The sequence below is a fragment of the Nanorana parkeri genome, unplaced genomic scaffold, assembly GCF_000935625.1.
Source record: "Nanorana parkeri isolate BGI_ZX_2015 unplaced genomic scaffold, ASM93562v1 scaffold1629, whole genome shotgun sequence".
Classification (NCBI taxonomy): domain Eukaryota; kingdom Metazoa; phylum Chordata; class Amphibia; order Anura; family Dicroglossidae; genus Nanorana; species Nanorana parkeri.
In genome coordinates, this window is record NW_017307897.1 from 226,745 (window position 1) to 233,177 (window position 6,433).

The following is a 6,433-nucleotide window of genomic DNA, read 5'->3' on the forward strand; positions in this document are numbered from 1 at the left end:
TTACGCTGACTGCAAACGGGCAGTGTGCGCGTGCGCACACCGGCCCGTTCGGCAGTTGTCGAACCAGCAGGCCACCAACTCGCCGAGAATCGTACGATTCCCGGCGGGTTTTCAAACATGCTGGTTTGATGGAAGACGTGCGACCGTACGGTAGAAACGGTCGCACGCCTTCCATACACTGCACAATTCTCGTACGATCGCGGGATTTCCCGCGATTCTCGTACGAGAATCGTGCAGTGTATGGACACATTTAGACGAGAGGATGCTGAAATACTGTACATTTCACCAGCCTGAGCGAAGGGGAGAAGAGGAGAGTGCTGACCACCTGGGAAGCGGGGATCAGGTAATTAAAAGTGCTTATATTGCGCCCCTAGACAACAACAAGCACTTAACCCTTGCAGTGCCATGGTAGCCCCACTACACAGGCAGCTTTTTGGTTTGCCCAGAGATTGGCCTTAAAAGAAAACACAACCTCATTATTGAAAGCGATGCATTAAATCAATTATAATCAACCTAGCTGTGATAGCCGGAAATTGTTTTCATAATGGATGGACAAAGCCTGAAGATACTGACAGTTTAGTATTGCTGATTGTCAGTTGGGCTGCTTCATAACTAAGGACTGCATCTAAAAGATAACAACATGTGGGAACTGGCATCGTTTGTGCCTGCTGCTGCAGAGAAGACTATATATTAAGAATATAAGAATAGAATAAATTGTGTTGAATCAGGTCAGAGAATGGAAGATCCATTTTTCTTTCATCGTTAATTTGACATACATTGGGAGGAATTTATCAAAACTGGAGCAGATAGAATCTGGAGCAGTTGTCCATGGCAACCAACCAGCTTCTCTCTTGAGTTTGCTCATAAGATTTGAAAATGAGACAGAGAAGCTGATTTGTTGCAGTGCAAATCTGCTCCAGATTTTGTCTGCTCCAGTTTTGATCAATTCCCCCCATTGGGTTTCTGAGCACCTGATGGGTCCTATTAGGAGAATGGGAGCAAAATACTAGATTCCTTACAACCCTGAAAATGGCCCCCATAAGTAGCATGGGGCAGTTATACTGTCTACAAGGATTGGTTAAGATAGCTAAGTAATTTCCAGTTCAGTAGAATCCTAATGCTTCCCATGCATATTGGATATTTCTCTCCTGAGCCTGACAATCTAATCTGGGTCATCTAAAACTGGAAAGCCTATGGCTACTCTCGGAACTCGGCAGACACCATCAGCTGTCTGATTTCACAGTAAAAAACCTTCTTGACTATTTCAGCTGCTACACTGTACAAAAGGGGTGTCAGTCACACATATGGGGCACAGCCTTGTGTGTTTACGTGAATTAGAAGGTTTTTTAAGTGGCTGGATTGTTTGTGACCAATCTATAAACTATAAATGTACTTGAGGCCTACTCTGATGTTTACATCCTCATTCTGAAATGCCCCTCATGTCTGAACAGTGAATAGAGGTGTCACCTGGCCAGTAAAATTCAGACTTAGTGATAATGATAGGAAAAAACGATGAGGACAGTGCCCCCCTCCCCTCCCCAGAAAAGATGGCACCCTGGGCAGTGAGCATTCCTAGACATGTACCAGGAGACATACAAGTCTATGAGTGCTCACTGCACAAGCCTGGAAAGTGGGGAGGAAGATTTCGGCTGGAGCAAAGGTGGGCAAACTCTGATTCTTCAGCTGTGATGAAACTACAAATCTCATAATGCATCTGTCTCTGGGAGCCATGCCTTTGGCTGTGAGAATCTTGCAATGCCTCATGGGATTTGTAGTTCAACAACAGCTGGAGGGCCAGAGTTTGGCCACCCTTGAACTGGAGAATGTAAACATTGCAGCAGGTAAATAAGCAGCCAGGGTGGGGTTTAAAGGATAGGTTATCTCACAAGGGCTGGCACATTATGGCACTTACCTTACACATGTGCCATTCTCCAGTGCTGTTGGATCCATCTTTGGTTCCCAGCTCTGTCCTTCACCTCCGCCATCTCCGTCACTGACACTTCTCAGGCACCATTTTCGGCCATTGAGTGGCCACTGATGATGGAGCTACATAATCTCTGGCATAAGGCCCATTCATGGCATCGTAGAGATCCTGAGAGAGGGAATAAAAAATCGTTGGGGAAGAGAGGAAGACTTTTTTGGGCAGAAGAGACTTTACATTTACAAACTAGGAAGTGGGGGGGAGGGTATAAAAATAAAATCACTTAAACTAAACGTAGAGCTTCTTATGCCAAAAATTCTGCCTCCCAGCGATTTTGAATATTGTTTCACTTTTCGTGTGCTTTCATGGCTTACGACAGCAGGCATTGTTTTCTTGCATTTGACATGCGTTTGGATCCACTTCAAATGCACGTCAGCAAATCCCATTGTCTTTATTTGAACAGTACATATGGCAGTTCAGTGGGTGCGTTGTGCTGCATTTCTCAGGACGCAGCAGGTCCCAATAAGATGTGTGTGCCTTTTCTTGTCAGACACTGCCATTCAAACGCAAATAGCTAACGCTGCATGTGAATAGAACGCCTGTCATTGTGAGCCCCAATATGTTTAGGAAGAGGAAAAGTTCACACAAAATACGTAAAACAAAAAAGTCCTTGATTACAAAGTCATGATTTTGTTTCCATTTCAGAATCAGCCAGTCACCTGGTAATCTGATAAAGAACTGAATATTTATTTGGTGGATGCCTGCCAAACAGCGAGAGGTTCTTTGAGTGCCATCTAGCACTGCAGAGCTGGCTTGTCAAACTCTAACATATCAAGGCTGATTTATAAATCTTCTGCCCGGTGTACAGCTGGGGGAATGCCGTTCACACAGCACTACTGCCACTAGATGGAGCCCAGGAGCATAGGAAATACTCATGAGCTCCATCTAGTGGTGGTCATTTATAAATCAACCCCTTGGGGAGAGTTTTCTTCACTTCCTGTCCTACATGACACCAATCCCCAAAACAGATAATGACAGCAATAAAAAAAACTTTACAGAGGCACTGAGCCTTCGCTTCTCTATTGAAACAATATTCTGGGGATATTTTCTGTATTTGCTGAAAATATTCTTAGCCTAAAAAAGTCTTCGAATGCAGCCACTGCAGCTAATTTCTGACAAGCTGTAATATAGAACATTTTTGTTTTTTTGGGGGTTTAGCTATAAAGTGTATCTCTTGGAAATTTTTTTTTTTTTTTAAGTTTTGGATAGTGGTAGAAGGGTTAGACCCTCTGTGAAGTATTGATTGCTGTCCCATGGGGATAGATTCATTGCTATATGAGTGACCGTTGTCACTGAGACAGACAGTGAGGGGAAATCTGAAATGTTACAGTTGTCCCCAGAAGGGTATATCTTCAGATGGGGACACATGTTCCAGGGACAAAGTCTTAAAGGGGGGGATCCCTTCATTGTAGGAGATTTCTTACTTCCTATTGTGTCTTAGGGACAGGAAGTGAAGGAAAATTTCCCTTGCAGGGGTTTTAATCCTTCCATACTCTGTATTTACTGTACACTATTAACTTTTGTTTGTACATTTTTGGACAGCTGTTGTTCCACATCCTGATTGTCAGTGTCAGTCCATGAAAAGTCCCATGTTCATGGTTTAGAACAAGGCTGGATCAGACATCAGTCAAAGTACCAGATAGCACGAAGTTGCTCCTCAGTTTTAGATTATTATTATGACATCATTGTCAATAGAATCGTCTTCCCGATGGTGCCATGACCTGCTCCTAATAGGACTACCCTAGGTAACCCCGGCCTGGGTATGACCCTCAGGCAGCTGGAGTAGGAGATCCTCGGAGAGTGCGGCAATGACAGGGTTAAAGCCAGGGATCCACGCCTGCGCACTGATCGCCCTCTGACGTCACGCCTAGTGTATGGTGGCAGCAGCGGCGGCCGCAGTGGGGAGAGGCGGGGAGTGCGGCTTGGGGTGATCACCGGTGCTGCTGGCCTTTACTGAGCGACTGTGTCTACACCTCTGTCACCGGGGCTGGATGGGAAGGACGAGCTTCGCTTGAGAGGTCCGGGAAAGCGCTTCAAGGTACCCGGGGAAGGGGGTCGTAGTGTGTGGGTGACGGTGAAGGGGGTCGCTCTATACAGCAGGCTGGCTGATGGTCAGCGGACTTCATTATCGGCTTCCTGGAGAGGAGGGGGAGGCGGAGGATGGGGGTTGTTGTCAAGCAGTGGGCAGGAGGACGTGTCAACTATGGGGCCCGAGGAGCCCCCCAAAACTTCCTGTGTCCCCCACTGACAGTTCTCTGTACTCGGCACCTGATAATCCTTGTCCTTCTATAGCACCTTCTGCATTGCTCTCAGCATACTCCACAGGTTGGGGGACCTGTATGATTGGACATGCACAGTTCAGTTACAGTATGCACTGCCAGCTTCTGGTACCCAGACTGTGATACCATCCCATCCTTGTCCCAGGTTCCACCATCCCCCCTCGGGCACCCATTGTCATCTCATGCACCCATCGAGATCCCGGGGCCCATTGTTGCCTCAGGTCCCCATTGTGGTCCCATCACCATCTAGGCTCCCCATTGTGGTCCAGTTCTTGTCTCAAGTCCCGATCATCATTTCGGATCCCCATTGTGGTCCCAAGTCCTATATCATAGTTTCTCATTGTGGTTCCATCATTATCTCTGAACCCAATCAGTTGTGGTCCTAGATCCCCTTGTGCTCCCAGTTCCCTTTGTCATCTCAAGTCACATCATCATTTTGGGTCCCCATTGTCATCTCTGGTCCGTATTGTACAATGAAGAGGTTTCTTGCTGCACTCCTTACCGGATATCCCCAATGTAATGCAGATGGATGCTTGTAGTGACCACGGGTGGCTCCGCCAATGTCAAGACTTGATAAAGATGTCACCAGCACACCAAAGTAAGTTGTGCAATCAGAGACCGTCCATTTACTGACAGATTTTGTCACTCCGGCACAAGCATTTTCGGGGCTGTGCAGGGTGCCCTTCATGATCCCAGGTCTCATTATTGTCGTCTCTGGTCCCCATCATCATCGTCTGGGCCGCCGTCTCCAGCAGCTGCTCAGTATTGCCTTTAGTTGTGCCTAAATATTTGGTGCTGAGGGGGCTTTTTTTTTAATTAGCTTGCATCCCCATCGTCATCTTGGGTCCCCATTATCATTGTCATCTCAGATCTTCATCATCATCATCCCAGGTCCCATCATGATCCCAGGTCCCATTCTTATCTCTGTTCCCAATTGCAGGCTCGGGTTATGTCAGGTCCCATTTAAAATACTGTATTCATTGATCTAGAAAAGCAGGGGTGTAAATCGGGCCCCATAATGTGCTATCATCTAAAGTAACATACTGGTTGCTTCCAATGCCTCCGCCAGCCCTTGGAATATAAAAATACAGACTTTCTCAAAGTCATGATTTGCATGGTCCCACTTCCTCATGCCATACTGCTCGGGCCTGGCTGTCTGAACTCTGTATCCTCATCATAATCTTTAAAGTAGTATTGTTACAGTAATTAGTAAATGGTACAACCTCTTACATGATTGTGGAAGCGTTCCCCTGCACATTACTTACTCTATATGTGAGCACAAACGCATTCAGTCAGGGAGAATGTGAGTGTCAGGTCACAAGGGACGGCGCATTCTCCAGCAGCTGCCCAGTTTTGCCTTTTAGTTGTACCTAAAATATTTGGTGCTGAGGGGGGCTCTTTTTACTAGCTATCGCTGGGTCCCCCTTCCGCTGTCACTTAAATCAAGCTCCCAGCACTGACACATGCAGAAGACTTCTATTTATCTCGATGTGCTATTTTGTCTGGAATTGAGGGATGTGTTCACTGTCTGACCCCCAATAGCATATTATGGACTGTACCAGAGAATCAGTGTATCCAAAGGGCTTCTCCTTGCCTCTGTTTGTTTATTGATCCATCAGTACGCAGCAAATGTATCTTTGAAAGGGGGGCTAAAGATGTATGTGCACCGGGATAGGTTAATTCAATTTAAAATTGTTCATCGCGCTTACTACACGCCGGCCAGACTTGCTACTATGCGATCCACGGAATCCTCTAGATGCTGGAGGAGTCCCTGGGAGCCGGCTGCTCTGGTGCATGTGTTGTGGTCCTGCCCTAGACTCGAGACCTACTGGAGGGGAGTAATGGAGGTGGCCTCGGGGTTATTGCAGATCCCCATTGCTGCAAATATCCAAATATGTATACTGGGACTCATTGACGATATTGTACCCTCGGTGGCGTCCCGCACACTACTTACATATCTGTTATTTTACGCCAGGAAGCTTCTTATCCTCCACTGGAGGAAATCTGAACCGCCTGGTCTGGGGGCTTGGAAAACACTGGTTAACACAGCTTTGCCACTGCATAAAGCCACTTACGCTAGCAGAGGGTGTCCTCAAAAGTTTGATAGAATTTGGTCCATCTGGATGGAGTCTGACGCAACACTACCAGACTAGGTACACAATTATGGCATCCG

At 46.6% G+C, this 6,433-nt stretch overlaps 1 protein-coding gene across 1 annotated transcript in view; it reads left to right on the forward strand.

The window, feature by feature from the left end:
• Positions 1-3,938: 3,938 nt before the first annotated feature.
• LOC108799089 (ecotropic viral integration site 5 protein homolog) overlaps positions 3,939-6,433 on the forward strand; it is a gene marked incomplete at its 3' end in the record, with an annotated part of 111,929 nt that continues 109,434 nt past the window's right edge. The window contains exon 1 of the mRNA XM_018570913.1: positions 3,939-4,019. The remainder of the gene's footprint in view (positions 4,020-6,433) is intronic.